Source organism: Lepidochelys kempii, chromosome 7 (assembly GCF_965140265.1).
Source record: "Lepidochelys kempii isolate rLepKem1 chromosome 7, rLepKem1.hap2, whole genome shotgun sequence".
Lineage (NCBI taxonomy): Eukaryota > Metazoa > Chordata > Testudines > Cheloniidae > Lepidochelys > Lepidochelys kempii.
The window spans coordinates 99,068,809-99,080,251 of NC_133262.1; the positions used below are offsets into that span (position 1 = coordinate 99,068,809).

Below are 11,443 nucleotides of genomic sequence, written 5' to 3' on the forward strand. Positions count from 1 at the left end.
GGGGCGATCAACAGGTTATCTCAAGTGCTTATATACAAATGCACAAAGCCTTGGAAACAAGCAGGGAGAACTGGAGGTCCTGGTGATGTCAAGGAACTATGACGTGATCGGAATAACAGAGACTTGGTGGGATAACTCACATGACTGGAGTACTGTCATGGATGGTTATAAACTGTTCAGGAAGGACAGGCAGGGCAGAAAAGGTGGGGGAGTAGCACTGTATGTAAGGGAGCAGTATGACTGCTCAGAGCTCCGGTACGAAACTGTAGAAAAACCTGAGTGTCTCTGGATTAAGTTTAGAAGTGTGTGCAACAAGAGTGATGTAGTGGTGGGAGTCTGCTATAGACCACCGGACCAGGGGGATGAGGTAGATGAGGCTTTCTTCCGGCAGCTCACGGAAGCTACTAGATCGCATGCCCTGATTCTCATGGGTGACTTTAATTTTCCTGATATCTGCTGGGAGAGCAATACAGCGGTGCATAGACAATCCAGGAAGTTTTTGGAAAGCGTAGGGGACAATTTCCTGGCGCAAGTGCTAGAGGAGCCAACTAGGGGGGGCGCTTTTCTTGACCTGCTGCTCACAAACCAGGTAGAATTAGTGGGGGAAGCAAAAGTGGATGGGAATCTGGGAGGCAGTGACTATGAGTTGGTTGAGTTCAGGATCCTGACACAGGGGAGAAAGGTAAGCAGCAGGATACGGACCCTGGACTTCAGGAAAGCAGACTTCGACTCCCTCAGGGAACGGATGGCCAGGATCCCCTGGGGGACTAACTTGAAGGGGAAAGGAGTCCAGGAGAGCTGGCTGTATTTCAAGGAATCCCTGTTGAGGTTACAGGGACAAACCATCCCAATGAGTCGAAAGAATAGTAAATATGGCAGGTGACCAGCTTGGCTTAATGGTGAAATCCTAGCGGATCTTAAACATAAAAAAGAAGCTTACAAGAAGTGGAAGGTTGGACATATGACCAGGGAAGAGTATAAAAATATTGCTCGGGCATGTAAGAATGAAATCAGGAGGGCCAAATCGCACCTGGAGCTGCAGCTAGCGAGAGATGTCAAGAGTAACAAGAAGGGTTTCTTCAGGTATGTTGGCAACAAGAAGAAAGCCAAGGAAAGTGTGGGCCCCTTACTGAATGAAGGAGGCAACCTAGTGACAGAGGATGTGGAAAAAGCTAATGTACTCAATGCTTTTTTTGCCTCTGTTTTCACTAACAAGGTCAGCTCCCAGACTGCTGCGCTGGGCATCACAAAATGGGGAAGAGATGGCCAGCCCTCTGTGGAGATAGAGGTGGTTAGGGACTATTTAGAAAAGCTGGACGTGCACAAGTCCATGGGGCCGGACGAGTTGCATCCGAGAGTGCTGAAGGAATTGGCGGCTGTGATTGCAGAGCCATTGGCCATTATCTTTGAAAACTCGTGGCGAACCGGGGAAGTCCCGGATGACAGGAAAAAGGCTAATGTAGTGCCAATCTTTAAAAAAGGGAAGAAGGAGCATCCTGGGAACTACAGGCCAGTCAGCCTCACCTCAGTCCCTGGAAAAATCATGGAGCAGGTCCTCAAAGAATCAATCCTGAAGCACTTGCATGAGAGGAAAGTGATCAGGAACAGCCAGCATGGATTCACCAAGGGAAGGTCATGCCTGACTAATCTAATCGCCTTCTATGATGAGATTACTGGTTCTGTGGATGAAGGAAAAGCAGTGGATGTATTGTTTCTTGACTTTAGCAAAGCTTTTGACACGGTCTCCCACAGTATTCTTGTCAGCAAGTTAAGGAAGTATGGGCTGGATGAATGCACTATAAGGTGGGTAGAAAGCTGGCTAGATTGTCGGGCTCAACGGGTAGTGATCAATGGCTCCATGTCTAGTTGGCAGCCAGTATCAAGTGGAGTGCCCCAGGGGTCGGTCCTGGGGCCGGTTTTGTTCAATATCTTCATAAATGATCTGGAGGATGGTGTGGATTGCACTCTCAGCAAATTTGCGGATGATACTAAACTGGGAGGAGTGGTAGATACGCTGGACGGGAGGGATAGGATACAGAAGGACCTAGACAAATTGGAGGATAGGGCCAAAAGAAATCTGATGAGGTTCAATAAGGATAAGTGCAGGGTCCTGCACTTAGGATGGAAGAATCCAATGCACCGCTACAGACTAGGGACCGAATGGCTAGGCAGCAGTTCTGTGGAAAAGGACCTAGGGGTGACAGTGGACGAGAAGCTGGATATGAGTCAGCAGTGTGCCCTTGTTGCCAAGAAGGCCAATGGCATTTTGGAATGTATACGTAGGGGCATTGCCAGCAGATTGAGGGACGTGATCGTTCCCCTCTATTCGACATTGGTGAGGCCTCATCTGGAGTACTGTGTCCAGTTTTGGGCCCCACATTACAAGAAGGATGTGGATAAATTGGAGAGAGTCCAGCGAAGGGCAACAAAAATGATTAGGGGTCTGGAACACATGACTTATGAGGAGAGGCTGAGGGAGCTGGGATTGTTTAGCCTGCAGAAGAGAAGAATGAGGGGGGATTTGATAGCTGCTTTCAACTACCTGAAAGGGGGTTCTAAAGAGGATGGCTCTAGACTGTTCTCAATGGTAGCAGATGACAGAACGAGTAGTAATGGTCTCAAGTTGCAGTGGGGGAGGTTTAGATTGGATATTAGGAAAAACTTTTTCATTAAGAGGGTGGTGAAACACTGGAATGCGTTACCTAGGGAGGTGGTAGAATCTCCTTCCTTAGAAGTTTTTAAGGTCAGGCTTGACAAAGCCCTGGCTGGGATTTAACTGGGAATTGGTCCTGCTTCGAGCAGGGGGTTGGACTAGATGACCTTCAGGGGTCCCTTCCAACCCTGATATTCTATGATTCTATGACTGCGCAGCTAGGCCATGTGAACCTTGAGGCTGTGCCATGCTTGGCCACGGAGGGCATTGTTAATCTGATGCACCACCCCACTCAGTGGGGTCAGGCAAGGAGTACATAACTGCTCTGACTAGATCCCAAATGTTTCCTAACTTGCTGTTCTCAATCAATAATAAGCTTCAAAGCAATAATTAATAACACCAAACCAATTAGGAAAGGCTCAAAAATAATTTTTGCACAAATACTTACTTTGTTGCATTATTGCCAATTTAGTTGCTTATTACTAAGTATTTGTGTTTGTACACTATCTATTTAATAGATTTGCTGCTGCTTTTCATGTTCTCCTGTAGGCTAAGTGTAGCCAGGCTCTTGATTACAAATACTTTTCATCAGGGCTGGACGTAGTCTCTCTCTTTTACCCTAATATCCTGTGTACACTATACTACTATAGTGTATGCCTTATTTTAAGCCACTCTGTGGGACTTCATTTTTTTGTATGATGTACTAATTGAGGTTCCCTTCATTTCATTGGCAGTATTCACTACTACTAATGAAGACTTTGCATGGTCTGATTCAGTTTAATCTCATCTTCCATTCTCTGTATCTGCTGAATTCACAGATCTCTTTTCTGTAGTTTCGCATCAAACCCTCTGACTGGAAATAATAGCTTTGTGCTTTACTCCTCTCTGGTCCTAACTTCACTAGTCAAATGTGTTCCTGGTGATGGGGGGGAAACAGCTGAGTGCTAAGAGTGGATTGAATTTCTTTCTTTCTGTTCCAATAAAGTTCACTTTGGAAGCACTCTGGAGAAGAGTCTGAAAAAGCTAAAAAGAAACTGGGTTGATGTATTACACACCACTTAACATCAGCATCCTGAAGGTCATGAAATAATAGTAGATTAATCAGTGTAGCTTCTTAGTATACTGCTGCTTGGGAACAGACCTGGACTTCCAGAACAGGGAGAAACACTGGACTTCAAGAGAAACCTACCAATTTTCAATAGACAACTCAAGACAGACTCCTTCCCAAAAATCTCTCTGTAAGCACAGGCTGTTGGAATGGTCTACATCTGGCTACACTCATCCCAAGTCATCTGTGTACATAAGGCTATTATTATTATTTGTATTGTGGTAGTACCTAGGAGGCGGAACCCTAGGCATGGACCAATACCCCATTGTGCTAGATGCTGAACAAAAACAGAAAAAGAAACTTTCACAGTCTCTTTCCCAAAGCACTAAAATCTAAGTTGATACCTTCTTTGGAGGACTTATGGATTCTGTACATCTTCAAACACAGAGATACCTTTACATGAAGAAATCTCACTGACTAATACATTATACATGGTATTCAGTGAGGATAAAACGTTCTCTCCTTTATCTTAGCCCATAAGTCAGATGTCCATATGTGACCTTCCCAAGAAGCTCAGTTTCTCAGAAACATGAGCATGGACTTGTTTATACCCAAGAAGGACAGAGAGAGTCTGTTTTGTTCAGACTTTAGACCCACTGGTCTACTAAATAATGGAGAAGTGGACAAAAAAACTCTTAACCCTCCAAATCTTTGCTTAGAAGATATTTGGTTTGAAACTGAGGCACAACCATGCCCAGCAGCTGATGTGGATTTATTTTAGTTTTCTAATGTGAGAAACACCATGGGAATAATTCTCATGATATTTCCACTCCATCTCTTCAGATTCTCACTTGGAAAAAATTGAACTCTTGAAATATCATGACACAGGCTCCTTGTCATATTTCTTTGATGTCATGGCAGTGATGACAAAATGAGGAGAGTAGGTGTAACGGGGTGGCGTGGTGTAAAGGGATGGCAGGGGAAGACCATTGGAGCAAGTAGACTCCAGCAGGGAACCCTGAGAATTCAGGGAAAAGGTTTCAGGCAGGGAAGGTTTGAAAGGCCCCCCGTGGGAAAGACTGGAAGCATGTGCTTGATGGGTACTTTGGCTTTGTTTTGGGAATGAGTTTATTTTAATAAATCCAGCCCCAAGGATGGGTATTGCTGAACCAAAGAAAAGTTGCTTTGATTGTTTGATTTAAGGGACCCTGAGCTAAAGAAGCAGGGAAACTGGGGCATGGTGCCTGCAGAGCAACTTCAGGTCATTAATGGGGACTCGGGAGGCAGCTGATCAATTCCCAGTGGTGTGATTTTTAGGCCTTTCCTTAATGTGCTCTTGTAGAAGTTGGTGGTGTACTTGATGCATTTGTATTTTATTTTGCTGTATTTGTAGTGTGTTGCATGTGGTGTTCTAGTGTATTATTTGTATATTTTGCAAGAATAGTGGTTTGTTTTTAATGGTATCTTGTGTTTGGTCCAACCTCTGCTCAAGTCCACAAACACTTCTAAGACCTCTTATACTGGTAAAACACTTAATGTAGTTTATTTATAGTATTAGTGGCCACCATCCTTACACACTATGTAACCGCCCCGACCCAAGGTGGAGGGGGATAGGAGAAGAATTCACATGCTCTTTGCTTCCCCCTTTTCCCACTTCCTTCCTGTGCCTTTTGTATTCTCTGGCTAATGGCTTAATTAGCCTCTTAGGTGTCTTCAGCCTGCCAATTTGGCACAGCTCTCCTTAATGAGGTTTGCTGTAGACAGAATAATTAGAGTTCCAGTGATCAGAGTGCTAGCACAACAGCTGTTGCCCAGGGTGTAACAGCCCCACTAGCTAGAACCCCTCTTGCTGTTTCCCTGGTTGCTGTGGCCTGGGAGCCCTGCTGCTGACCTTAAGGAGGAGGAGATGCTTCTACTGCAGAGCACAGTGGAGAGGGTGCTTTGGTTAGTCTCTAAGGTGCCACAAGTACTCCTTTTCTTTTTGCAAACACAGACTAACATGGCTGTTACTCTGAAACCTGTTGGACTGAGTAACTTTATTGTCATCTTTGCTATCTCCTGGGCCTGTGGTGGTTGCTGCTGTTGTTGCAAGGGGAGTGATGAGTGGCCACTCATCTGGGAGTACCTCCACTCCCTGGCCTGGCTGCTTGCCTTGATCCTGCTTCTACCTGGGACTCAATCAGCAGGGGTGGTAGTGACTTCTCTTTGCAAACGCATGTACCCTCCCACCTCCCCCTGGGATTTCCCTTCCCCTAGCAGTGCTAGGCTGGTGACCCCCCCCCCCCCCCGCCCACTTTGTTTGCCCATCCACCCCTCTGCCCCTGTTTGTCACCTTTTTCTTTTTGGTACCCCACTGTCCCATAAGACTGTGAGGAGGGCAGCCCCAGCCGAGCCTTTCACTGTGCCTCCTGGCACGTTCCAACGTGTGGAGTTAGCTGAGGAGATCATAGCAGCAGAAGGGGGTGGTGTTGCTCCTCTGTGCCCCCCCCAACACTTGGAGACCCTTCCTGAGGAGGCAACCCTCACCTCTTTGTTATCTGTGCCTCTGTCGATGCAGAGGTAGATATAGTCTTGGTCGCTGACTGGGAGAACTCCCTTGTGGTGGGCAGGGACCTGTACTCCATCTTTGAGGAGATCAAGGCCCTGTGTCTGACCCCAGTTATCCATGGGGAGGACAGCCCCTTGCCAGCAGGCCTTGGTCTGGACAATGACTTTGTCAGAGCACCCTCTCCTTTCTCCCCCTTTCCTGGGGTGCAATTCCTGCTCCTGCTTTCAGGGTGTCCCTAGGCTCATCCACCTGCCCAACCGTGTAAGCACCCTGCTTGAGGTCGCTGTGCCCATTCTGGCATTGACTGATGCTGAGTGGCTGGGCTTGGAGCTGTTGGGCATGCTCTGTGCCTCCTACACAACCCCCAATTCAGTGTGCAGGTGGTGGAGTCCCCCTTGGTGCACCGGAGACTGGTCCTGGCTTTGGACCAGGATTGGAGATCTCCTGGGCTATGACTGGGGGGACTGGATGGATCCCCGGTACTCAGCAGGTACATGCGGCTCTTCACTCCTTGTGTCCCCCAGCGCATACTCCAGGAGGCGAGGGCAGTCTTACTTCCCTCCTCATGGGTCTTGATTGAGCGGGTCCTGTGGGAGAGAGCTTCCTGTCCACCCCTTACCTGTGCCTTCCAGACATCATCATTGGGTGTGAGCCCCCCGGCCATCCTCTCTGCACCACCCAAACCAGCTGCATGACCTTCAGCTGGCTTGTTTCTGAGCTGCACTCAGGAAACAGGAGTATGCGCTTGTGCTCCATACCCATCATTTCCTCACTGTAGTGTGTCCAACACCAAGTGGCAGGACCTTCTACCACCTGTGGTATAGGTATAGTTTGACTTCTGTATTTGTAGGGGCAAGAGGTGGGGCGGGGTTTAGACTTGGTAGGGGATCCAGGTGTGTGGCAATGGGGGCGGGGGCATTGGATACTGGGGGAGTCTGTTTGGTGGGGATTCAAGTGTGGGAGGGTTGGGTGGGGGATGGTTCTGGGGGTGGGGAATCCAGCTGCATGGGGGTTGGGTAGCTGGGGGGGGGGGTGGGCAGCTCCCCATACAGTGACTCCTACCTCCAGCAGCTAAGGAGTGATGGAGTGGGGGGTGCAGAGCTACCTGGAGACTGGGGAGTTTCCTGTGGAGGGGTTTGAGCTCTCCCCTGTGGATCCCTGCAGGGGAAGTCCTGTCTGCCTCTTCTCTCTCCTTCCCCTGCCCCCGCACTGCCCCCCCCCCCAAAAAAAAACCCTAAAGAAAACATCTGGGACTTGCAGCTGAGAACTCACCTGAGTTGGGAAGCAGCTCAGCCTCCTGACTTTTGTCGAAAACGGCCACCAGCTAGATCTCTGCTGGAGGGTTGCTGCACTCCTGGCCTCCCCTCACACAGCTCACGTGGAGAAACTGACTGGCAGCCCCTCCCCCACATCATTCCTCTGTGCTCCCGGGAGGGGTGGTGAGCAGCAATGCCAGGCTCTGTGCATCAGGAGCTGCTTTGCTGTCCTCCCCTTACACAGACCATGTGGGGGAAACTGCCCAGCAGGCACAGAGCTCCTGGTGTCACCCCTCGCCTCCCATCCCCAACGTTCCTCTGCAGGGAGAAATCTGCCCCCATACTGATATGACACGTGGGGGATGGATCCAATGTTCTCCCCTGCCCTCCCAATCTTGGCTCATGGTGGGCAGCCCCGGTAGACCAGTCTGTATTCCACCCTGGCCGACAGAGGATATGAATTGGTGGCTCCTTCATGGAGTCGTGAGCATGGTCATGTACCTGAGTTGTTTCACCCCATTCCTGACCTCTTGCTGCATGAGGGAGACCCTGGTGCACATTTGCATCGAGCCCCTCTTCCGGCTCCTCCAGAACTTTCTCTTTCGGTTCCAGCTGCACTTTTCCTTGCACCTCCTGATGTACACTCACCCCATCCATGGCCCCATGAAGTCAGAAGACTTTCATCAACCTCCCTGTGGTGTTGGCCAAGGCAGCCATCCATCATACCAGGAAGAAGATGCTGGATGGGGAGGCGCTCTGCGGCTGTGGGGCCTATTTCTGCTCCTCCCTCAGGTCATGTATCCAGGCAGAGTTCCTCTGAGCTGCGTCCACTGGCTCCCTGGATGCCTTTGGAGGAGTACTGTCCAGGGTTCTCTGCTTGGTGTCCCACTCTGGACCCCTTGACTTTGACCCTATGACCTCACTCCTGTCCCTGTTTTTCAGTAGTCGTCCCCTGATCTCATCAGAGCCCTGAGCTCAGTGGCTTCTCAGCTTATGCTGGGAGAGGAGCTGTTAGTTCCCCCCAGGAACTCAATAGTGCTTTTGCCAGCATTCTCACACACCTTCATAGATTTCAAGCCCCGAAGGGACCATTGTAATCATCTACTCTGACCTCCTATATAGAACAGGCCATAGAACTTCCCATAAATAATTCCTAGTGCTGAGCTTCTAGACCATTCAATCTTGATTTAAAAATGGTCAGTGATGGAGAATCCACCATGACCCTTGATAAATTGTTCCAGTGGTTACTTACTGTTACTGTTCTTGTTTTTGTTTTTAAATTATGGTGGTTTCCAGTCTGATTTTGTTTAGCTTCAACTTCCAGCCATTGGATTGTGTTGTACCTTTCTGTGCTAGGTTGAGGAGCCCATTGCTAAATATTTGTTCTCCATGTAGATATTTATAGACTGTAATCAAGTCACCACTTAACCTTCTCTTTGTTAATCTACATAGAGTGAGCTCTTTGAGTCTATCCCTGTAAAACATGTTTTCTAATGCTTTATTCATTTGTGGGTCTTTTCTCTGAATCCTCTCCAATTTATCAACATCCCTCTTGAATTGTGGACATCTGACCTGGACACAGTATTCCAGTAGTGGTTGTACCAGTGTCAAATATGGAGGTAAAATAACTCAGACTTGAGATTCCCCTGTTTACGTGGCATCTCCAAGGATCTCTGAGCATATACAAACATTAATAGAGATTGCAGCACACCTGTGAGGCCGGGAAGAGTAGAAGATTCCCATTTTATAGATGGGGGGGGGGGAACTAAATAGCAGTGATTATATGAGTTGCTTAGTATCACAGTATATTGTAGTAGTATTGAATGCAAGTTGGTCCCAGGATATTAGAGAGACAAAGTGGGTGAAGTAATATCTTTTATTGGACGATCTTCTTTTGGTGAAAGGCAAGCTTGCCAGTTATGGCATAAATAGAACCCAGGAGTCCTGACTCTTAAGTTTTCCCTGTTCTTGTCTCCAGACACACTACTTTTGCTGTTACTACTAAAATAGTTTCTAACCCTTAACTTGCTTTTCTCTTCTTTACAGTAAAGGCAGACTCAGCTCAAGTGTGGGTAGAGAGATCTGATAAGTGAACCTGATGAACCGAATGAAGATGAGTGTATGGGAAAGTAATAAGTAATTTCTGGCTAATACTCCAGCAAGAGGAAAGAGATACAGGAAAAGACCAGAAAAGATTCAGTATCCCTCTTATTACTAGTGTGTCCTTTTTTTTAGAGGCCATTGGTAGTTTTATACCTTGGTGAAATCATATATAATGTGTTTTACAGACATGATAACCTAGAGCCTGTCAGCAACCTGCAATAAGAGATTAACTTCCTCATACATTATCAGAGTCTGGATTTAACCCTCACTCTTTATTCTATGTATAGCATCCTTTATTTAAAGTCATCTGATGATGAAATTCTGTATCTCTACATTTTCCCTGCAGAATGAACAGCAGCCACAGAGGTCAAATAGTCTCTTTCTTGAAGATGAACAGACTGCACATGAAACAGAGGATCTGAAAATGGAAGACAAGTAGGTCTCATTGTAGTGTGACACTGTCTGTAAAATTAGGTGTTTCAAACATATGAAAATTTAATTTTTATTGCTAAATAGACTTATTTCTATCTACTGCTGTTCTGGTTTTATCAACTCCTGCACAATATATGGTTTATACTTAGAACATGAACACAGAAATATGAACTTTCTTGTATTAAACATTTCATATTAAGTCCCAAACGCTGCAGGGGTTTTCCCACCTCGTCTTGTCCATTACACACTTGTTTAAAGAAAAGGAGGACTTGTGGCACCTTAGAGACTAACAAATTTATTTGAGCATAAGCTTTCGTGAGCTACAGCTCACTTCATTGGATGCATTCAGTGGAAAATCCGAAGAAGTGAGCTGTAGCTCACGAAAGCTTATGCTCAAATAAATTTGTTAGTCTCTAAGGTGCCACAAGTACTCCTTTTCTTTTTGTGGATACAGATTAATGCAGCTGCTACTCTGAAACAATTGTTTCAATCTCTCAGTAAGGTACCTGCGTATGTTTTGGTTTGTAGGAGAGATAAGCCAGAACCAAGTCCCCGTTTGAATGCTTCCAACACTTGGGAGAGGAAGATAGTATTGTAGTCATAATAATAATACAATATTAGCAATTGTACAGTGGTTTTTCTGTCCATAGTCCTCAAATCTCTTTACAAAGTGGTAAAACATGATTTTCTGGATCCTAACCCAGACCTTAATTTTGTGACTCCCCTACATCTAGGGATTTGGCTTTTATGCAAACTAGCATCAGTTCTGCAGGAATTAGAAAATCCATAGATCCATATCTAATCTACTGTATTTTAGGTGTTTTGAGGGCACCTATCATCTACATATAGCTAAGAGTTCAATACAGTTAGACAATGTTATCACAAGAACTGTTACTTCTATGTTCATTCAAGTATAATTTAAAATGGCTGTCTCTTAACAGTGTACGCTTCCTGGTAAATAAAGGAAGTGGCCATCTTTGTTGTGATGGCACAGGACACTACCTTTGACAACTTTTCCAAAGAGCATTTAACACAGTTTCAATTCTGTCCTATCTACTTTCTCTTGTCTACTCCCAACGTACGTTGGTTCTACCTCCGTTCCGCTACAAAAGTGTGAGGGAGGGCAGATTTTCAGCTCAAACCTCTCATCTGTTGGAGAGCCTTTAAAGCTACAGAGATGTTTTTTCATTGAGCCACAAAACCTTCCAAGCCTTGCAGGTCGATTGCAGCCACTCTGTCACATTAGCTCCTTAAATATAAAGGGAAGGGTAAACCCCTTTAAAATCCCTCCTGGCCAGAGGAAAAATCCTCTCACCTGTAAAGGGTTAAGAAGCTAAAGGTAACCTCGCTGGCACCTGACCAAAATGACCAATGAGGAGACAAGGTACTTTCAAAAGCTGGGA

General features: G+C 46.5%; 1 long non-coding RNA gene across 1 annotated transcript in view; it reads left to right on the plus strand.

Annotated features, from left to right (window-relative positions):
• Positions 1–10,135, plus strand: part of LOC140914935 (uncharacterized) — a 91,693-nt gene extending 81,558 nt beyond the window's left edge. The window contains exon 3 of the long non-coding RNA XR_012160038.1: positions 9,955–10,135. This is a non-coding gene — a long non-coding RNA (uncharacterized lncRNA). The remainder of the gene's footprint in view (positions 1–9,954) is intronic.
• Positions 10,136–11,443: the final 1,308 nt, after the last annotated feature.